Consider the following 23,749-nt stretch of genomic DNA (forward strand, 5'->3'; position numbering starts at 1 on the left):
GGCGGGCGCCTGTACTCCCAGCTACTCGGGAGGCTGAGGCAGGAGAATGGCGTGAACCCGGGAGGCGGGGCTTGCAGTGAGCTGAGATCCGGCCACTGCACTCCAGCCTGGGCAACAGAGCCAGACTCCGTCTCAAAAAAAAAAAAAAAAAAAAAAAAACTTTGTGTAAGATAGACTGGCCAGCATTAGAGGTAGGTTGGCCATTAGAAGGAAACATGGACAGGTCCCTTGTTTCAAAGGTATGGCACAAGGTAACATGTAAGCCAGGGAACACAAACCAGCTTGTTTTAGATCCCCCGCCCCCAACACATGGTGGTTGAGAGAACAGCAGCATAAGCGGCTGGCAGAGGCAAGGAAAGACCAGCAGAGAGAGAGAAAGCAAAGAGACAGAGAGAAAAAGAGGCAGAGAGAGAGAAAGAGACAGAGGCAAAAGGAAAGTCAAAGAGAGAGAGACAAAGTCAAAGAGAGAAAGAAAGAGAGAGATATACAAGTGGTTAAGAAAAAAAAAAATAATAATAAGCCGGGCGCGGTGGCTCAAGCCTGTAATCCCAGCACTTTGGGAGGCCGAGGCGGGTGGATCACGAGGTCAGGAGATCGAGACCATCCTGGCTAACATGGTGAAACCCCGTCTCTACTACAAATACAAAAAACTAGCCGGGCGTGGTGGCGGGCGCCTGTAGTCCCAGCTACTCGGAGGCTGAGGCAGGAGAATGGCGTGAACCCGGGAGGCGGAGCTTGCAGTGAGCCGAGATCGCGCCACTGCACTCCAGCCTGGGCGACACAGCGCGAGACTCCGTCTCAAAAAAAAAAAAAAAATGTACCCTGTTCCTTTAAAAGCCATCATACCAATTTTAATTTGGACAAAACAAGGTCTTATTAATAGCAAAGAGTAATTAAAATCCCAAACTTACAAGGTTTTCAACAAAAGCAAAATTTGCTAAAAGTTAACAGTGTGACATGTATTATAGTAACTTCTAATCTTGTGGCCTTAGACAGTCTAGTCCACAGACATAAAAAAAAAAAAAAAACCAGATTCGCTTTGGAAAAGAATGGTTATCATCTTCAGAAAAAAAGAAAAAAAAGAGGGGGCAGAATTTATATAAAAAGAGTGTTACATGGTAAATTCTTGTCCTGAAATAAATTAACTGGTTGTTTAAAGAAAGAAATGTTTGTAATAAGTCAGAAAGTTAAGGCATGTCAAAAAATTGCCTGTAAAAGTCGTGGAAAAAAAAAAAAGGTTATAAAAAATGTGTGTTAAAAAAAGAATTTTAGGCAAAAAATGTTGTATAATTTAAAAGTAACTAGGCCTCCTGAATGTAAAGCTATTGGAAAAAAAAAATAAAAAACAGTTTATGTGCAAGGTGTATAAGAAAAGCAAAATATACCTTTGGTAAAAGGATTATGAGGAGGCATAAGAATGTACATTTTTACCTACATTAAAAAGTTAAAAATTATTGTTTTGAAGGTTTAAGCAAGTTTTAAAATGTTAATCGTAAAGAACATTCTGTGTGTAAACATATTAGCTAAAGTTAAAGAAGTATCCAGTTTTTCTGTGAACTGGACATTAAAGTAAAAGTATAATAGGTTTTTCTTAAAGCAACAACCTGCTCTTTAGCAAAAATTATAAAAGATTAAAAAGATTCTATAAAATCTTCCCCTTATGGTCAGACATTAAAATTAAATAAATATGTCTACAAGGTTTATTAAAATTAGGTTTAACGTTAATAACACACTAATATAAAGATAAAATGTAGCTTATCTGGTATAAAAATCATACAAGAAGCATTGTTAAATGTAAAATGGTATTTGGCTGTCTTTGGCTTAAAAACTAATAAAAATAGGTGCTAAGGGAAATTTCTCAGTAAAAAGGCAGTAAGGACTATAAAGTCCACTGCAAAGGTCCCCACATTTAAAACAAAAAGTCAACTTCTTAAAAATTATAAACTTGGTTTATCTTCCACTTTCCTTTCTCACAAAACAAACAAACGAAAAGTCTTTTAGCACATGTACTGCCCCTAGAATTTCCAGTAAACCAACACCAGCCTGAAGATCACATTCTCATCGAAAGGTGGAAAGAAGAAAATCTCCAGCCAGCTGGGGAAGGCCCCTACCTTGTGCTGCCAACCACCGAGACTGCTGTTTGTGCAGCAAAAAAAGGAGAGACTCATCACACCCGAGTTGAGAAAGCGCCACCCCCTCCAGAGTCGTGGGCCACAGTCCCAGGGGAAAACCCTGCTAAACTAAAGCGAAGAAAAATTTAACTCTTTTAATCTACTCTATTACTCTTCCTTCTTTCCGTGTTCTATTGCTGGCCATCTAGTTATTAATATAACCAAGTCAATTTCGCCTCAAACTATTGCATTTAATGCTTGCCTTGTTATACCCTGTGAAGACTTGCCAAGTCAAAGACAGCTTTCTACTTCAGAAAAGTACCTGTGTCCCTCCTGACTCTCCTCAGACTGGGAATTAGTAAACTAGGACCATTTAATCTGGGGAGATTTCGATAAAGACCCCAGTGCAAACCAGGAGTCTTGCCCCCCGATGTAGAGCTTTCATGCCATAGTTGGTCCAACGTACTATGGACCACTAAAGAGCAAGGATGGACTGCCCCAACTGGTTTTGTAATTTCCCTAAAACCATACATTCATTTTACCAGAAGATCATAGAAGGTAAAGACTTAAACTGTAGCAATTAAGACAGGATACCAAGATGCAAATGCCTGGTTAAAATGGATCAAATATTCCATCTGCACATTAAACAAAAGCAATTGTTATGCTTGTACACATGGCAGGCCAGAGGCCCAGACTATCCCCCTTACACTAAGGTGGTCCTCCAGTCGACCAGGCGTAGGCTGCATGATAGCTCTTTTCCAGGATTCTATAGCCTGGAGTAATAAGTCAGGCCAAGCTCTGTCTGCTATATCCCAAAGTCCCTGCGGGTCAGCCCCCGAGGGCCATCCAGCTTCCGTCTCCCAACACTAAGTTCACTTCGTGTCTTTCACGACAGGGAGGAAATGTAGCATTCCTTGGAGACCTGAAAGGATGCAGTGAGCTTAAGAATTTTCAAGAGCTTATCAGTCAGTCAGCCCTTGTTCATCCCTGAGCGGATGTGTGGTGGTGTTGGGGTGGACCTTTACTGGGCACTCTGCTGAATAACCGGAGTGGCACTTGTACTTTAGTGCAATCGGCTCTCCCTTTCACCCTGGCATTTCATCAACCAGAAGGGGAAAAAAAAATAAGACATCATAAAGCGAGAGAAGCCCCTTATGGGTCTTTTGACTCTCATGTCTATTTAGACGCAATTGGAGTCCCACGAGGAATACCAGATCAATTTAAAGCTTGAAATCAAATAGCTACAGGATTTGAGTCAGTATTTTAGTAGGTGACGGTTAATAAAAATGTAGATTACATAAACTACATCTATTACAACCAACATCAACGAGCTTTTCATGAATTAAAAGAAAAACTCATGTCGGCCCCAGCCCTGGGGCTACCTGACCTGACAAAACTCTTCACTCTATGTGTCAGAAAGAGAAAAAATGGCGGTTGGAGTTTTAACCCAGACTGTGGGGCCTGGCCAAGGCCAGTGGCCTGTCTCTCAAAACAACTAGACAAGTTTCCAAAGGTCGGCCACCAGGTCTAAGGGCCCTAGCAGCAATGGCCCTGTTAGCACAAGAAGCAGATAAACTAACCCTTAGGCAAAACCTGAATATAAACACCCCCCATGCTGTGATAACTTTAATAAATACCAAAGGACATCATTGGTTAACAAATGCTACATTAACCAAGTACCAAAGCTTGCTATGTGAAGATCCCCACATAACCATTGAAGCTTGCAACACCTTAAACCCCAAACCCCACCACCTTGCTCCTGGTCTCAGAGAGCCCAGTTGAACATAACTGTGTAGAGGTGTTGGACTCAGTTTATTCTAGCAGGCCCGACCTCCGAGATCATCCTTAAACATCAGTAGACTGTAAGCGGTCCATGAACGGGAGCAGCTTCGCCAACCCCTGCAAAGTGACTCTGAAGAAGATGACAAGCCGTGCTCCAGTCACACGCAGAAGCTGACTGGTCCACGAAAATCACGGGACTCATTTTCCTTAAAATTTGGACTTGTACAGTAAGGACTTCAACTGACCTTCCTCAGACTGAGGGCTGTTCCCAGTGTATACATCAAGTCACTGAGGTAGGACAAAAGGTTGCTAAGGTCCTATTATTTTACAGTTATGAGTGTACTGGAACTCTAAAAAGAACTTGTTTGTATAATGTTATTCTATACAAGGTACGTAGCTCAGGAAATGACCAACTTGATGTGTGTTATGACCCATCTGAGCCTCCCATGACCACAGTTCTTAAGATTAAGGACTAAGGATTGGTGGGAGCTCATAAATGATATGAGTAAAGTGTTAGCCAAAACAGAGGGAAAAAAAAGGGGGTGCCCAAACAAGTCACCTTAAAATTTGATGCCTGTGCTGTCATTACTAGTAATGTTAGGAATAAGGTGTGGTTCTCTTAATTAGAAGAGAGGCTATATGGCAGAAAATAAGTACATCTGTCATAAATTAGGACTGTGTGGAAATAAATGTAAATACTGGTCTTGTGTCATTTAGGCCACTTGGATAAAAGAAAAAAAATGATGAAAAGGATCCAGTCCACCTTCAAAAAGGAAAAAATGGCCCTTCCTGTACTAAGGGACAATGTAACCCCTTAGAGCTAGTAATAACCAATCCCCTTGATCCTTGCTGCCCCTTAGAGCTAGTAATAACCAATCCCCTTGATCCTTGCTGCCCCTTAGAGCTAGTAATAACCAATCCCCTTGATCCTTGCTGGAAAGAAGAGGAGTGTGTGACCTTAGAAATTGATGGGGCCAGACTGGACCCTTGAGTAAATAAATATGTTGGTTTGAGAAGTTTACAGACGCTCTCCTGAACCAGTGTTTCAAACTTCCTGTGATGAACTAAATGTACCAGTACCAGAAATTCCAGGAAAAACAAGAAATTTGTTTTTGCAATTAGCTGAGCATGTAGCCCAGTCTCTCAGTGTCACTTCATGTTATGTATGTGGAGGGACTGTAATGGGAGATCAATGGCCATGGGAAGCCTGGGAATTAGTACCTACAGACCCAGTTCCTGATGAATTCCCAGCTCAAAAAAAATCACCCTAATAATTTCTGGGTCCTAAAAGCCTCAGTTATTGGACAATATTGCATAGCTAGAGAAGGAAAAGAATTCACTCACCCCGTAGGACAACTTAGTTGTCTGGGACAGAAACTGTATAATGGTACCACAAAAAACAGTCACTTGGTGTAGTTCAAATCAAACAGAGAGGAATCCATTTAGCAAATTCCCAAAGTTGCAAAACCATGTGGACCCAGCCAGAGTCCCACCAGGACTGGACAGCCCCCACTGGATTATACTTGGTATGTGGGCATAGAGCTTACGCCAAATTACCTGACCAGTGGGCAGGTCGTTGTGTTATTGGCACTATTAAACCATCTTTCTTCCTACTGCCCATAAAAACAGGCAGACTCCTGGGCTTCCCTGTCTATGCTTCCCGTGAAAAGAGAAGCATGGCTATAAGAAATTGAAAAAATGATAAATGGCCCCGAGAGAATCATACAATATTGTAAGCCTGCTACTTAGGCACAAGATGGCTCGTGGGGATACTGGACCCCCATTTACATGATCAACCGAATCATACAGTTACAAGCTGTCTTAGAAATAATCACTAATAAAACCGGCAGAGCCTTGACTATTCTGGTCCGGCAAGAAACTCTGATGAGAAATGCTATCTATCAAAATAGATTGGCTCTCGACTACTTGCTAACAATTGAAGGAGAGATCTGCAGGAAATAGCCTTACTAATTGCTGCCTACACATAGATAATCAAGGGCAAGTAGTTGAAGACATAGTTAGAGATGTGACAAAACTGGCACATGTACCTGTGCAAGTGTGGCATGGATTTGATCCTGAGGCCATGTTTAGAAAATGGTTCCCAGCGCTAGGAGGATTTAAAACTCTTATAATAGGAGTTATAATAATAATAGGAACCTGCCTACTGCTCCCTTGTTTGATACCTGTACTTCTTCGAATGATAAAAAGCTTCTTTGCTACCTTAGTTCACCAAAATGCCTCAGCACAAATGTACTATATAAATCACTATCGATCTGTCTTGCAAGACATGGGTAGTAAAAATAAAAGTGAGAATTCCCACTAATAAAATGAGTGAGAGCCTCAAAAGGGGGGAATCAGGGAGGAGACCACCCCTCATATTGTCTTATGCCTAATTTCTGCCTCCAAAGAAAGAAAAAGTAAAAACTAAAAGGCAGAAATGAAATCCGCAGGCAGACAGCCCAGAGCCACACGCTGGGCCTCGTAGTTAACGATCAACCCCGACCTAATCGGTTCTGTTATCTATAGATTCCAGACATTGTATAGAAGAGCTCTGTGAAAATCCCTGTCCTGTTCTGTTCTGTTCTGATTACCGGTGCATGCAGCCCCCAGTCACGTACCCCCTGCTTGCTCAATCAATCATGACCCTCTCACATGCACGCCCTTAGAGTTGTGAGCCCTTAAAAGGGACAGGAATTGATTGCTCACCCATGGAGCTCGGCTCTTGAGACAGGAGTCTTGCCGATGCCTGCGGCCGAATAAACCCCTTCCTTCTTTAACTCCGTGTCTGAGGAGTTTTGTCTGCCGCTCGTCCTGCTGCATAACTAGTTATCCGTCATTTATTTGATGTGTAAAGATAAGGCCTACTTCTCAAATTTAGCATGTTGCCATAGGAATTTTAATCTTTTTCTTTCTTGAAAGAGGAAAAAAATTGAAAGGACAGTATTAAATTCGTCAAGGAGCTGTGGCTCACACCTGTAGTCCCAGCTACTCAGGAGGCTGAGGCGGGAGGATTGCTTGAGCCCAGGAGTTCAAGGCTGCAGAGAGCTATGATTGTGCCACTGTACTCAGCCTGGGTGGTGACAAAGTGAGACCCTGTCTCTAAAGCGAAAAAGAAAAAAAAGGACAGTATTAAATTAAATTCCTAATAGCTCTTTTTGATATTGATAGCCATATAGTAAAAATGTAATGGAAATAAATAAATATATGCATAATTACAGTGCAACCAAAAACCCATTGGAAACAGGGCACATGGCTATTCATTTTGGAGACTTTTGCTTCAGAATTTTGCAAAAACTCAGTGCTTCTTAAAAGCAGTGCTGCTGGGCACAGTGGCTCACATCTGTATCCCGGCTTTTGGGAGGCTGAGGCAGGAGAATCCCTTGATCCCAGGAGTTCAAAACCAGCCTGGGCAGTGACATAGTGTCACACGCCTATAGTCCCAGCTGCTCAGGTAGTTAAGGTGGGAGGATGGCCTGAGCCCAGGCAGTCATGGCTGCAATGAGCTGAGATCGTGCCACCGTACTCCAGCCTAAGTGGCAGAGCAAGACCTCATCTCAAAAACAACAGCAACAAAAAAAAAACCCAGTGCTTATTAATGTATTAAAGTTTAACTGGCATTAAATTATTCCTTTGTAAAACAGTTTGTTTTGTTTTTGTTTTTGTTTTGGAGACAGAGTCTCGCTGTGTCACCCAGGCTGGGGTGCAGTGGCGCGATCTTGGCTCACTGCAACCTCCACCTCTCAGGTTCAAGCAATTCGTGTGCCTCAGCCTCCCGAATAGCTGGAACTACAGGCGCGCACCACCGTGCCCAGCTAATTTTTTGTTTTTTAGTAGAAATGGGGTTTCACCAGGTTGCCCAGACTGGTCTCGAACTCCTGAGCCCAGGCAGACTGCCTGCCTCAACCTCCCAAAGTGCTAGGATTACAGGAATGAGTGACCGTGCCTGGCCAGCTTGTCTTTGAAATGGAAAAGGTCATTTTTGCTCAGTCCTGTATTTTCAATATGCCTGGATGGACTTAACTCAATGTTACCAAGGCAAAAAAAAAATCTTCAGGGTGATACCAAGATAGAAAATTTCAAACTAAGGATTTTTCAACAAGTTTTGAGTGAATGAAACCTGATTAATAGACTTCCCATTGCAGATTGTGTTATAGTCAAGCTCTGCACTCATCAAAACAATTGTGCTCATACACATGAATTGTGTTAATATTGTCATGTTTCCCTTTAATTGAGAGTGTACTTCGGTTACTGAAGTTACTGTTTGAGGTGTGTGAAATTGTATTCTCCCCAATAGTCCCTGGGAAACGGGAGACCTGGGTCATCTACAGAGGAGTACAATAACTAACAATCCCTACTATAAGCTTCTTCATAGCTTCTAAAGATTGGTGGAGAAACCAACCCATTTCCTGCTTCCTCACCCCAAGTAAGAATTTAAGGAAGTAATGTAGGCTGTCTAACAATATAAAATGACTTGCCTGGGAAAGTATTGTGATCAGAGTTTGACTTCAGCTGTGAAGGCCAAGAAACAGAAGATGTGAGTCACTGCCAGATATGCATATTGCTTTATTTTGTGTGTGTGTTTTGTTTATAGTTTTGTACTTTTGTTTTTGTGATGCAGAGCCTTCTGCTCCTGACATTTGCAGTTTCCGCCTCGTATCTGCACCGCATTTCACTGCCTCCATGCTCCCACCAACACCACCCCCATGAGGACGGGGCAAGAACTTTGTCTATCTTTTTCAGTGCTAGGGCAGTGCAGAAGGGAAGTAAATGTAGGATCAGAGCCCCTACACAGTCCCCACTGGGGCACTGCCTAGTGGAGCTCTGAGAAGAAGGCCACCGTCCTCCAGACTGCAGAACAGTAGATCCACCGCTGGTTCGCAGCGTGCACTGGGAAAAGCCGTAGGCACTCAGTGTCAGCCCATGAAAGCAGCTGGGAGGGGGCTGTGCCCTGCGGAGCCACAGGGGCAGAGCTGCCCACGGCCCTGAGAGCCCACCTCTTGCATCAGCGTGACCTAGATGTGAGACATGGAGTTAAAGGAGATGATTTTGGAACTTTAAGGTTTAATGACTGCCCTACTGGATTTCAGACTTGCCTGGCGCCTGCAGCCTCTTCATTTTGGCCAGTTTCTCCCATTTGGAATAGGTGTATTTACCCAATGCCTATACCCTCATTGTATCTAGGAAGTAACTAACTTGATTTAGATTTTACAGGCTCATAGGCAGAAGGGACTTGCCTCGCCTCAGATGAGACTTTGGACTTGGACTTTTGGATTAATGCTGGAATAAGCTAAGACTTTGGGGGACTGTTGGAAAGGCATGATTGTGTTTTGAAATGTGAGGACGTGAGATTTGGGAGGGGCCAGGGATAGAATAATATGGTTTGGCTGTGTCCCCACCCAAATCTCATCTTAAATTGTAGTTCCCATAATCCCCACGTCATGGGAGGGACCCAGTGGGAGGTAATTGAACCATGGAGGTTGTTACCCCCCATGCTGTTCTCATGATGAATCTCGTGACTTCTCATGAGATTTGATGGCTTTATAAGGGGCTTTTCCCCCTTTGCCCGGCACTTCTGTCTCCTGCCACCATGATTGCAAGTTTCCTGAGGCCTCCCCAGCCATGCAGAAGTGTGAGTCAATTAAACCTCTCTCCTTTGTAAATTACCCAGTCTAAGGTATTTCTTCATAGCAGCGTGAGAACGGGCTAATACACTATGTCTTTATATTTAACGTGGGTTTCTTGTAGAGAACATATATCAAATCAGTAATTGTCTTCTGATTGAAGTGTTTAGAATATTTGCACCTGATAGCCTGTCATCTTTATATTTATCTGTTTCATCTATTTTTTTCCTCTGTTTCTGTTTTCTTTTAAAGTAATTTTTTAAATTTATTTTATTTCCACTAGTAGCTTAAAGCTCAACTCCCCACCCCCTTTAAGTGATTGCTCCGTGGTTTACGGTGTACATTTTTAGCTTATCATAGTCAAATTGTGAAAATATAATATACCACTTCAGGTATAGTATAGGAATCTGCCAATAGTATATTTCTATTTCCTTTGTCTCAAACTTGATGCTCTTGTTGGTATATATTTTATTCCTCCATATATTATAAACTCCATAGTGCATTGTTACTGTCTTTGCTTTAATCAGTTATTTTTTTGATTGTTTTATTGTGGTAAAATGTACACAACATAAATTTTACCATCTTAACATTTTCTACGTGTACAGTTCAGGGTTGTATTCATAATGTAAACTATCACCACCATCTATCTCTGTAGCTCTTTTCATCTTGCAGAACTGAAACTCTATACCTGTTAAACAATAACTCCCCATTCTCCCTTGCCCCACTATTCCATCTGCTGTCTGATTTTACTACTCTAAGGATTTCATATAAATGGAGTCATGCAGATTTGTCTCTTTGTGACTGACTTATTTCATTGAGCAAGGTTCATCTGTGTTGTACCTTGTTTGGGAAAATTCTTATGTCAGAATTTCCTTCCTTTTTAAGGCTCTTGTTTTATATACCACATTTTCCTTACTCATTCCTCCATCGATGGACACTTGGGCTGCTTCCACATTTTAGCTATCTTGAATAATGCTGCCATGAACATGGGTGTATAAGTATCTTTTCGAGACCTTGCTTTCCGTTCTTTTGATATCAAATCAAAAGAAGAGAAATTGCTGGACCATGTGGTAAATCCTATTTTCAATTTTTTGAGGAGCCACCATACTGTTTTCCACAGCGGCTGTACCAATTTACACTCCCGCCAGCGGCACACAGGGTTCCAGTTTCTCCGTATCCTGGCCAGCACTGGGTATTTTGTAGTCTTTGGTATGTTTTTTAAATAGTAGCCGTCCTCATGGGTGTAAGGTGGCATCGCATAGTTCTGATTTGCATTTCCCTAATGATTCATGATGTTGAGCATCTCTCCATGTGCTTATTGGCCATTTGTGTTTTTTCTTTGGAGAAATATCTATTCCAGTTCTCAGCTTATTTTTAAATCAGGGTTTTCTTGTTGTTACCAAGTTGTAGAAGTTCTCTACATATTTAGATAGTTATCCCTAATCAGATATATGATTCGCAAATATTTTCTCCCATTCTGTCGTTACCTTCTTACTGTTACTGTGTTAATAGTGTCTTTTGATGCACAAATTTTTTTATTTTCATAAAGTCCCATTTATCTATTTTAATCATTTATATTTTATAGAGATGAAGATTATAAAATGTTTACCATTTTCAAAAATCTTTGGTTTTTATCTGTGTATGTCTGAATTTCCATCTGTCATCATAGTCCTTCTCTCTAAAGAACTTACTGAGGCTGAGTACAGTAGCTCCTGCCTCTAATCGTAGCACTTTGGGAGGCCAAAGCAGGGGGATTGCTTGAGGCCGGGAGTTCAAGACTAGCCTGGACAACAGTGAAACCCTTATCTCTATAAAAATGTAAATTTAAATTTAAAAAATTAGCTGGTTATCGTGGTGTGTGCCTCAGTCCCACCTACTCAGGAGGCCCAGGTGGGAGGATCACTTTAGCTCAGGAGTTCAAGATTGCAATGAGCTATGATCACACCACTGCACTCCAGCCTGGGCCACAGAATGAGACCCTGTCTCAGAAAATTAAAAATAAATTGTAAAAGAGACCTTCCTTTTAAATGTCTTGTAGTACACGTCTGCTGGTAATGAATTCTGTGTTTATTTGTCTGAAGAAATGTATTTTTATCACCTTCTGTTGTGACCGGAATTGTGTCCCCCCTCCTAAAATTCCTATGTTGAAGTCTTAACCCTCAGTACCTCAGAGTGTGACTATGTTTAGAGATAAGACCTTTAAAGAGATAATTAAGTTAAAATGAGGCCATTACGGTGAGCCCTGATGCATTGTAACTGATGTCCTTTTAAGAGACACGCCATGGTACACACACACAGGAAAATACCACGTAAGGGCAAAGCTAGAAGGTGGCCATCGGGGGGAAACCAAGGACAGAGAGGCCTCAGAAGAAATAAAACCTGCTAATACTTTGGTGTTCGACTTCCGGCTTCCAGAGCTGTGAGAAAATTCACTTCTGTTGTTTAAGCCACCCAGACTGGTATTTTGTTACGGCAGCCCTAGAAAACTGTACACCTTGTTTTTGAGATGTTCTCTGGGCAGAGATTTCTTGGTTGACAAGGATTTTCTTTTGGCTTGTATAGTTTCTGCTGAGGTCTGCTACATTCATGTAGCTTTGTTTTGGGGTGAGTGGGTTGGTTGGTTGGTTGGTTGGTTGATATACCATGCTCTTTTTTCTCCGGAGGCTTTCAAGATATTCTCTTTATCTTTAGTTTTCAACCATTTGATGATAATGTACCTAGTTGTGTTTTTCTGTATATTTATCCTGTTTGGGATTCTCTGAGCCCCTTCTCTGGATCTGTGTTTTGTTGTCTTTCATTAATTTTGGAAAATTCTTGGCCATTATCTCTTCAGATGTATCTTCTGCCACTTGTCTCTTCTCCTTTTGTAACTACTGTTATGTATTTGTTAGATCATTTGATATTGTCCCATATCTCTTGGATTTCTGTTTTGTTTTGTTTTCTATATTTTCTTATTATACTTGAAGTTTTCTGTGATCAGTTTGCATAATTTATATTGATCTATACTTGAGTTCACTTTGTGTGTGTGTGTCATAATTTTTTATTAAATGTTAAATAGTCTAAGTAAAAAGAACAGTGGAAACCAAGGTAAATAAAACTTATGTCTGGAAATATACTTTCCTCTTCTTCTGTCAGGCCGTTAGCATTGGGGACTGAATCAGATAATCCACTAATTGAGCTGGGTTTGGGCTTCTTTCCACTATAGTTACCTTCATTGTGTCACAGACCTTGAGATTTTCAGTGGCGGATTGCCACTTCATGCGCTTAATGTGAGCTCTGGTGCCAGTGTTTCTGTTTCATGCTCCTGTCTCAGCATGTCCTTCATGCCTGCACCACGGAGGGCAGTCTCCATGCTCTTGTCCTTCTCTAAGCGGTGGACTCTTCTTGTTACTCAGTGAAGACTCAGGGTTGGGCAGGAGTAGCTTCTTCATTTTCCTGCTCCAGTCTTGGTCTTGGTACTTCTGTCCCACCCCCAATGACAGACAACATCTCCCCCTACTCAGCACAGGTCTAGACTGTCGGCGGATGTCCTATCCCTTCCCCAGTAGCAGCAGACTTCTAGTTTGAATCCGTTCATAATTCGGGGGCCTGCTGGACTCCCTATCTCCTTCCTGGCAACAGTTTGCTTTTGCCTAATGTCAGCACAAGAGGTGGGGTAGATTTTGTACCCCTTCTCTAGCCTAGGAACGGAGGCCGTGAAGGTTGCTGCCCTACCCCAGCGACACACAGCTTTTCCTGTCACAGTGGGGCAGGCTCCAGGCACTGAAGTCTTTCTGGCCCTTTTCTGGGTCTCGTGTTCTTAAAGAATGATAGCCTGAGAATCAGAAGGGAAACAAGATGTTCTTTCTGCTCACCCAATTTGGAAAATCTCTTCCCTGGCACATTTTTTTTTTTTCTTCATGTCAAAGGAAAGTCCAGGGTGCAGGTGGAACTCATGGAGCTGTCCTCACTGGAGCCAGTCACGCCTGTGCTCATACACGCCAGAACACGGCTGGATTTCTCGTGCTCCTGCTCTGCCCTGTGTTGGCAGGCCCACAGCTCTGCACCGTAGAGGGAGTGCTCCGTCAGTTTCCTGCTCTGTGCCCGGTCTTTCCAACAAAGCCAGTGGGAGGCCGTGGAAGAGCTGGATAGTGGGTGTGTACTCCTTTGTGTCTGGGGCTCTGAGGGATTCGAATCTGTCAAGCTGTTTTCTTCCTGCCCACTTTATGGCTGCCACCTCTTCCTCCTCTGTTCTACCCAGAGGCGTGTCCCATCTCTCCTCCGGTGGGCTCGTTACCTGTGAATTCAGTTCACCTGGTTACCTTGGGACTGCCGCTCTGATGAGCTAAAAAAAAAATTTTTTTTTTTATTTTGTAGATTGTCCAGCCTATTCTTGTTAGTGTGAAAACAATGTTCTTTTAGGGATTTCTACATTCTGTACAGAAGTGGGACTCCTTATAAGCTTGGAGTATTGTCAGTTTGCAAGTTAAAAGAAGAAAATACACAAAGGGCATTATTTTAAGGCTTTCAGCATCTCCTGGTCCTTTGCACATGTTTACACAAAGTTCTCTTTATTCAGCACCCTCAAGTTCTGCCTACTTGGACAGCTGTAGTCTATTAAGCTTATGTGCCAATTTTTAAGTACATTTCTGTATAGAATACATATAAAAGATGATGAAAACAGCCCATTGCGTGTGCATTCCTAAGCTTTTTGAGTGCTGATAGATAACTGGCACTTTAAACTTGTCCTTACTTGGGTAGGAGAGGTGGACTATTTGAAGAGCCAGAGAGATAACATGGTAACGTCTCATGTCCTTAAAGAATGGTAGTATGAGGCCGGGTGCAGTGACTCACGCCTGTAATCCTAGCACATTTTGAGGCCAAGCCAGGCAGATCACTTGAGGCCAGGAGTTCGAGACCAGCCTGGCGAACATGGCAAAGCCCCTCTTTACAAAATTACAAAAATTAGGCAGGCATGGTAGCACACTCCAGTAATCCCAGCAACTTGAGATGCTGAGGCGGGAGAATCGCTGGGAACTCAGGAGGCAGAGGTTGCAGTGAGCCAAGATCGCGCCACTACACTCAGCCCTGGGGGACAGAGGGAAACTCCGTTCCCCCTACTCCTGCCGCAACACCGGTTGGGGTGTTCCTTCTGCTCAACCAGTTTGAAAAATCTCTTTTGACCAAATAAAAATAAAACCCAAGGAACATACTCAAGAGAATGGTCCCCACATCTTACACATACTCATTCTCTCTCACTCTCTCTCTCTCACACACACACACACACACACACAGGTGCGCACGGAGTGGCATAGTAGAAAAATAATGACACTGGGTAAAACAGATCTGGGTTCAAAGTCCAGCTCCATCACTTTCTGGCTTTGGGACATGCAACAACTCTTAATCCTTCTGAGCCCTACCTGGTCTTTTCAACTCTAAAATAGGGATAATACTTGGCCCCCAGGATTGCTTTAGGCTTAATGAGATATTATTACCTAGATAGTTACAAAGAGGCCAGGCCTGGTGGCTCACGCCTATAATCCCAGTGCTTTGGGAAGTGGGAGGATTGCTTGAGGCCAAGAGTTCAAGGCCAGCCCAGGCAGTGTAGTAAGACCCTGTCTGTACAAAAAATAAAAATAAAATAAATTAGCCAGGCGTGGTGGCACACACCTGTAGTCCCAGCTACTCAGGAGGCTGAGATGGGAGGATCCACTTGAGCCCATGAGTTCAAGACTGTAGTGAGCTATGACTGTATCACTGCACTCTCGCCTAGGCAACAGAGCAAGACACTGTCTCTTATAAAAAAATAAATCCAGAGATGAGAATTTAAATTTTTTGTCAGAGTTATAAACTGAAAAATTAAAACTCACTGCTATGAATAGATTCAAGGCAGAGCCTGAGAAGGAATTAGGAAGTAAAGACTTAACCATTGTGTCAGAATTCCGTAACGGTCCATTTAGGAAATACGAGGAATGCTGTCGTTTTATTCCTGGTGCTATACCATCGACTGAACTGGCACTGATTTACTCCAAGTGGAATGTTCCATTTTTGAAAGTTAGATAAACCCATAGAACTATCGGGTTTTTTTATCAGACTTCCTGTGGTAAGTTAATGACAGTTCAACAGGATTGCTAGCTGGCAGAGCATGATGAACTTCTTTCTAGGCTCTCCCTTGAATGTGTTCATAGCAGTGACTTTTCATTTTTGCATTTTGTAAGTCTGCCCCCAAATTTTTACTCTCTGGAGTTTTCTTTGGGCATGATATATTCATTCGGATTGAACTGAATTAGTAGATGGGCACGTGGATGATAGGCAGGCAGACGTGCACGAGGACCACTTGCTGTGGGTCCGCTTCAGTGCATGATGGAAGGTAAGGGCGCAGATTTTAGAGTCAGACACACTTGAATTTGCTTTGTTTCCCCTCCACTTCCTATTCGATCTGAATTTTTTCCACATCTCTGTATCTGTTCCTTCATCTTGCAGTGGACATAATGCTGTTGTGAGAATTACAATGCTTAGAGGTGGTAGCGGTTATTGCTGTCACCATCATCATCATTTTCAGCTAGTATTTTCCCAAGAAGCAGCCTGATAGGCCCACACCAATCTTGGAATTTTCCCTTGTTCTAGAATGTTGAGCATGGAAAATCTGACCTTACGTCTTCTCACTTCTGGGCTTTCTTCATGTCAAGCTCCCTGTCATTCTGTGTCCATGTTGTCATCCAAGAAAGCGGTCTTAAACATGCGTATTTTAGGAGTCACAAAAAATTATTTGCAGAGGATTCCAGAAGAAGGTTTCCTCTGTGAAAACCTTCCCTTACCATTTTTTACATAATATATATATTATTTCTATTTTTGTCCCCAGGCTTTTTTCTTTATTGTGTGTAATTGTATCAAATTAACTTTAATGAAACATTTCAAGCATTTGGAAAAGTATAGCAATTAATATAACATTACCTTTTTACCCAGAATTAACAAATATTACTTTGTCCTATCTGCTTCAGATCTTTTTAAATGCTAGAGTATGATATTGTGATATAATAAGAAATATATATTTGGCCTCTGCCCCTAGTTCCTTATACACAGCTCCTAAAGCTCTTGGAATCTCCGGAGTGATGCTTGTTTGTGTTTTTAATGCTAATAGATGACTGGTGGCTGGGAGCTCTGGTTGGAGATTGGTTGCCAAGGGGACCAACCTTGTGATAGATGGTTGGGACTCTCCAGCCCACACCCCAGCCTCTAGGGAGAGGAGGGGAGCTGCAGGTTGAGTTGATTGCCCATGGCCAACGATGTAATTAATCATGCCTACTTAATGAATCCTCCGTAAACACTCTAAAGGATAGTGTCCAGATGGGTTCCAGATTGCCAGCAGAACACACGGAGGTGTGGGAGGGTAGTGCCCAGAGAGATCATGGAAGCTGCACACCCCTCTCCACATGCCTTGCCCTGTGCATCTCTTCATCTGCCTGTTCATTTGTGTTATCCTTTGAAATATCCTTTGTAATAAATGGGTAAACATAAGTAAAGTGTTTCCCCAAGTCCCGTAAGCCGTTCTATCAAATGAACCTAATCCGAGGAAGGGATCTTGGGAACTCCGGTTTATAACTGGTCAGTCAGAAGCACAGCTCACAACCTGTGATTGGCATCTGAAGCTGGAGGGTGGATGTTGTGGGACTGAGCCCTTAATCTGGGGGGTCTGACGCTGTCTCCAGGTAACTTGTGTCAGAATTGAATTAAATTATAAGACACCCAGTTGGTGTCTGCTGGAGAATCTGGGTCAGAAGAGTTGTGCTGACTCTGTGAGATTAGGAAGAACACTTTGTTTTTTCTGTTTTTTCCTGCCTCTAATAATAATTAAAGTCTTCTTTGTATCTCTTCTCAGCTGTATTTTTCTTTTTTCAACTACAGTGGCAGCCACTGTCCTAAATTGGTGTGCTTTTTTACAGTCCATAGTTTTAGCTTTTTAATACATGTATGTTTCCATAAACAATGTACAATATTGTTGAGTGTGATATAAATTTGAAATATATGGTCTCATACTAGTTAGGCTGTCAGTTCATTATTACTTAACTGAACTCAGGCCCTCTAGTCATTTGATAATAGAAGAAAACATATTCTTGAAGTTTTTCAGAGAGGATGATTCTTAGAACTTTTTTTTTATGGTCCTGGAGCCCTAAAGAAGCCTTCTTTAAAGAAAATAGATTGAGGTAATGTCAAGGGGGAACACTATTGTGGTACAAAGTGCCTTGACCTAGCACTAAGAAAAAGGTTTTATGAAATTCAGGAATTTTAAAAATTGATACACAATAGAAATGCATATTTTTGGAGTATGGATAATTTGATACATTCATATACTGTGTAAAGATAAATCGGAATAATTGGGATATCTGTCACCTTAAATACGTTCCTTTCTTAATGCTAGGAACCTTGAAATTCTCTTCTCATCTTCGTAAAATGTACAACAGATTAACATTAACTGTGGTCACCCTATTGATCTATAGAACACTGGGTCTTACTTCTATCTAACTATATTTTTACCCACTCATCAACCTCTCTTCCGCATGCCGCAGCCCCTTCCTGGCCTCTCAAGTTCAGTTTTAGATTTAAGCATCTTCTCTGTTTACTTTAGGATGCTCCCATATTTGACCACTGTCAGTTAGCTTTCAGAATCACAGGTCACGGAAATTCCAGGTCCAGAGGTTCTGCACTGCACTTAGAACTTCTCCTCATATATAAGATGCCCTGGTTGCACCGCCAAGCCCTATTGCCATCTGTTGGACAGGAAGCCTTTAGTGCCTCCATGGATCTAGCACTGACATCAGCTAACATAGAACTAACATCTACTCAGGGAGTTGCGTTAGTGGCTCTTAAGTTGAACTCCATGAAAATTGTGAGAAAACTTCCATGGAAACGTTTTTGACAAATCACCTCTCCCTTGTATATAAATGCAAACCGTTTTTCATTTTCAAAATTTCCAACTTTTTCATAGAACTCAAGGATTTGAGTCCTGCTTCCTTTGAGAGGGGTAACAGTGGGTTTTACATAAACATTGTGTGTGATTTTAAAAGGACACAGTACTGAACATGTGCTACACGTTAAGTCCTGAGTTTGGAAAGATGCAACCGAGTGGGAAAGTTGGATATCCGCAGGTGCAGATGCTGGGAAGACCTCGCTCACATAGTGATCTTTCTCGTAGCTGCAAGTGACCGTTCAGCTTTCCAGTGAGGTGAGGAAACATTTATGGGCCTCCTATGGCTCTCCTCTTCGTTCACCGCTGTGCTGTGCAACACAGTTTCCCTGCAACAATGAACTTCAACTTTTCCATTTGTCACCAGTGCAATGGCTCACGTAGTTAAAAAGCGAATGCGGTGACCAATTTGGGACGTCATACTGTTCTTCAGTCAAAGTATCCTAATTTGAAGACATTTTATGTATCGTGATTTTACACCAAATGGCCAGATAGTCTGATTAAATAGATTTGGTTTTGGCTACCTATATGTAGTTAATGCTACACACTTTAAATAGTTTGGTTTGCCGGTATTTTTTGAAGGCTTAAGTATTTGGTTTCTATTTCTTTGGGTTTCCTGTCTGTAGATTCAACCAAGCATATGTTGTTGAAATAATGAACTCAGGGCCACTTTACCCCAAGCTGCAATCTTGTCAAGTCCCAGCAGCTAAGTAAACTTGGGTCAGGTCAGATTTGAGACGCCTTATGACCAAGAAGATACTGTTTCTAAACATCTTGTATACATGAAAGAACAGCCATTATTTTATCGCTTCAAGGTAATTTTCTTATCTTGTTCATGTTATGTTTTTTACTTCTTTTGAATTATATAAAATTGGAAGTTATATTTATAATATTGTTGTAACGTAAGACCGAGGGGGAGCACACATCAGAAGATGGAATAAGCAAGCAGAAGCTCAGGTCTGAGTCTCACAGTACTCCAGATGCAGTGAGTGGTTCTGGAGCTGTACTTCTCAGAGAGGGTGGCCGCTCTCAGGGAGGTGGGGCCATCAGGATCACAGAAGAACTTTGTTCCCTTCTGCATTCCCATCCCCATAATTCTAATAATCTAGAGAAAATGAAGAGAGAAAAAATAAGGTGAAGCCAGGAGTGAGCTCACAGGCACTGTCAGAGATTTAATTATTGTCATGCGCTACGTAACAATATTTCAGTCGTTGACGGACCCCATATTCCATAGCGCTCCCATAAGACGAGAAGACCGTATTTTTACTGTACCTTGTCTATGTTTAGATATGTTTGGATGCAGAAATACCACTGTGTTCCAGTTGCCTACAGTCTTCAGTAGAGTCACATGCTGTACAGGTTTGTAGCGTAGGAGCAATAGGCTGTAGCGTACCCCCTCGGTGCGTAGCAGCCATGCCACCGAGATCTGTGTGAGTCACTCTGTGATGTTCCCACAACAAGATCACCTGACGATGCGTTTCTCAGACTGTATCCCCACCATTAGGTGACATGTCTGTAGTACGCAGTTTATAGTACCCCACAATATTGAAACAAAAACAGAAAAAGAAATTTCTCCCTCATGGGTCCTCAGAAAGAGCCTGACTGCAAGCAGCATGTCCAGCGTCCTTCCGTACGTCCAGCCGTGAGGGTCGGGAGGCTTCTGTTTTTAAGAAAGTAAGCAGCATGTCCAGCGTCCTTCCGTACGTCCCGCCGTGAGGGCCGGAAGGCTTCTGTTTTTAAGAAAGTAAGCAGCATCTCCAGCGTCCTTCCGTATGTCCAGCCGTGAGGGTCGGAAGGCTTCTGTTTTTAAGAAACATCTCAGCAATAGAATAAGGCCAAAGTTCATCTCATAAAAACCATTTTCTAGGAGACCATAAATATTGCTACCCAAGTACTCAGATATCTAATATATTATTTAACATTGGGAATAAATTTCCAAGTCTTTGGAAAGATTTAGACAATACTCTCTAAATAGTTGTCCTGACCAAATTTTTTTGTACATTAAGCAGCAGTATGTTTAGGATCTAGTCTTTGACAGATACCAGAATGTAGCTATGCAGTGTTCCTTTCAAGTGTAGAGTCATACACTTTAAAAGTTAATCGAAAAAGGAAAAAAAAAAATTTGCCAAGTATGGTACATGCCTGTGGTCCCAGCTACTTGGGTGGCTGAAGCGGGAGGGTCACTTGAGTCCAGCAGTTTGAGGCTGCAGTGAGCCAAGATAGCACCACTGCCCTCCAGCCTGAGCCACAAAGCGAGACCCTGTCTCAAAAAAAGAAAAAAAAAAAACAGTCAATCTGCCCCTTCCCCTTAATTGTGGCTGAGGAATCAGCTGCCATGGTCAGTGAGGCTGGTGCTAAGTATTCAACTGATGTAGCCAAAGTGCTGGCAGGACAAAGGCACCAGGTTTGACCAGCGTGGTTGGCGTATTTGGTAGTGGAGCTGGTCCTCAGGCAGGACAAAGGCAGCGGGTTGGACCGGCGTGGCTGGCGTATGTGGTAGTGGAGCTGGTCCTCAGGATCGTGCCCTGGGCATTTGGCAGGACCATGGATTCTGCTAGCATAGCTGGTGTGTTTGTCATCTGGGACCAAGAAGCCAGCCCATGTGGCCAACATTTTTGGCCAGCAAGGGCTGAGGATTCGGCTAGCAGGAGTGGAAAAGCAGGCCAGGGCCAAGAAGGTGGCCCACGTGGTTGGGAGACTGGTTACATACCAGGAGATCAAGCAAATTACAAAGTATGTTGGGGCTAATATATTGAGGATAATGTGTTTGTCATTATAGGAGATAAGAGTACCAGATACAGAAAGAGTAAAGACAAACCCTGTCGTATTGGATTGTTTTTAGAGGTATTGATATGAATTCATGGTTTTTAACAGATAAATAGATTTAGATTTCTCTGTGTGTATGTGTGTCTTTATATGTGTATATATACATATATACGCATGTGTGTATTTTTTTTTTTTTAGACGGAATCTGGCTCTGTCACCAGGCTGGAGTGTAATGGTGCAATCTTGGCTCACTGCAACCTCCACCTCCCAGGTTCAAGCGATTCTCCTGCCTCAGCCTCCCAGGTAGCTGGGACTACAGGCGTGCACCACCACACCCGCCTAATTTTTGTATTTTTGGTAGAGATGGGGTTTCACCATGTTGGCCAGGATAGTCTCAGTCTCTTGACCTTGTGATCCACCCGCCTCGGCCTCCCAAAGTGCTGGGATTACAGGCATGAGCCACCGCGCCTGGCTCTTATTTATTTTTTTTGAGATGGAGTTTTGCTCTTGTTGCCCAGGCTGAAGTGCAATGGTACAGTCTTGGCTCACTGCAACCTCTACCTCCCAGGTTCAAGGGATTCTCCTGCCTCAGCCTCCCGAGTAACTGAATTGGATTACAGGCATGCGCCACCACGCCCGACTAATTGTGTATTTTTAGTAGAGACGGGGTTCCTCCATGTCAGTCAGGCTGGTCTTGAACTCCTGACCTCAGGTGATCCACCCGCCTTGGCCTCCCAAAGCATGTATGTATTTTCTAACCTTATCTGCCGAAGGGACCTAGAAGCAGTGAGACCAGGAACAGAGAGCTCACTGAGAGCTCAAATGTCGGTTTCCAGACGCCTTTCCCACTCGAAGGAACCAGAGCTCTTTGGGGAAGGGACTGAGTCCAGGGCTGTGTGTGGGAAAGCACATGAGAATCGCAGAGCAGTTTTATACCAGAAAGTAGGACACGTTCCCGGAGTGCTGGGAATATGTCAAAACAACATGGGGACAGTCTTGAGTAATTCGAGCACCAAAATGAGTAATGATAGTAACAGATTATAACAGCTAAGGTACAGAGAGTAGTGCCTAAATCTTTGCAAAGACTTGAAAATGTATTTCCTATATTAAATCATACATGAGATTTCTGAGTACTTGGGCAGCAATATTTAGGGCCTCCTAGGAAATGGTTTCTATGAAATGAACTTTGACATTATGATATTGCTGAGATTTTTTTTTTTAAAGAAATATCTGAACCTCGTGGCCGTATATCTGGAAGGATGCTGAGGATGTTGCTTACAATTAGACTTGTTATGAGGACCCAGGGGGAGAAATTTCTTTCGGATCTCAGGACTAGAAATAACCCATATTCTATTGAATAAAATAGAAATCTGTGAGTCTATGATGGTATAAAGAAATGAATGAATGAATGAACCAGTAAATGAGGGAGAAAGGAAAACTCTACCCTGTAGCTGATGCCAGCGTAATGTCGACAGAATTATGGAATTAGAGAATCTCCATTTGGCACCATTATAGTAGTAACTGATTTGGGCAAGTATCATCAATGAATGTGAAAACACTGGGTGAAGGTTTACTAAGAACAGACTATTTGCGTAGACTGAAAGTATATCTTCAAGCACACAAAAATATGTTTCAGTTAATTAGCACAAAGTATTTGTAATGAATTTACATTGGAAAAATCTGACACATACCATCTAAACCAAGTGATTAAGGCTAGCATCTCCAATAACAGGACACATCAATATGTGCTTCTCCATCTTACGCACTGAGAACACAGGTGTTACTGTTGCCAAACAATTATCACCTGAATTTAACACTAGGAAACATACATAGAGTGATACAGATAGAGACACAGATAAGGATACAGATATAGACAGATGTGTATACACACATATATTTATCAAGATAGAGAATTAATTAATGAATGATACGACAAATGTAAAATGTTAGCAGTTAAGGAATCCAGGTAAAGTCTATACCAGAATAGACTTACAGATTTCTGCTTTATTCAGTGAGTTATAATATGTTATAATCATTTATTTCAGTGATCAAATTCTCCAGGATTTTGCCCACATCCTTCTAATATATGCCCACCACTCTTGGAAAACTTCCTTACTTTCTAGTATAAGATGTTCTTTTGAAATTACTTTAAAATAAAAAGTTTTTTAAAACTAAAGTTAGTAAACTAGGATTAAGATTTTAATCCTCTTGTGAAAATTGAGAGGCACAGGAGTATTGAAAATACAAGTGTTAGCCTAAATAGACATCCCCAAGGTGATACCCACAGGCAGCAGCACAATGGTGTAGTGGCCGGTGGAGCTTTGTGTACAGACTGACTTGGTGTTACCCCGTGACGAGTGTTGCCAGTTACACCAAGCTCCACCTGTCACGACACCATTACAAGAGGTAAATACGTTTGAATGCGACATCCATTTCATTACCGTTACAGTGTTTAATGGTGAACATTACAAGAAGGCAGGTTTTAGTTTAACAGAAAGTGAAACTTCCTAGATCTCTCCACAAAA

At 42.2% G+C, this 23,749-nt stretch overlaps 1 protein-coding gene across 20 annotated transcripts in view; it reads left to right on the forward strand.

Moving 5' to 3' along the window:
• ERC1 (ELKS/RAB6-interacting/CAST family member 1) overlaps positions 1-23,749 on the forward strand; it is a 503,040-nt gene that overhangs the window by 443,739 nt on the left and 35,552 nt on the right. The window lies entirely within an intron of this gene.

This window comes from Macaca fascicularis, chromosome 11 (assembly GCF_037993035.2).
Source record: "Macaca fascicularis isolate 582-1 chromosome 11, T2T-MFA8v1.1".
NCBI classification, from domain to species: Eukaryota; Metazoa; Chordata; class Mammalia; order Primates; family Cercopithecidae; genus Macaca; species Macaca fascicularis.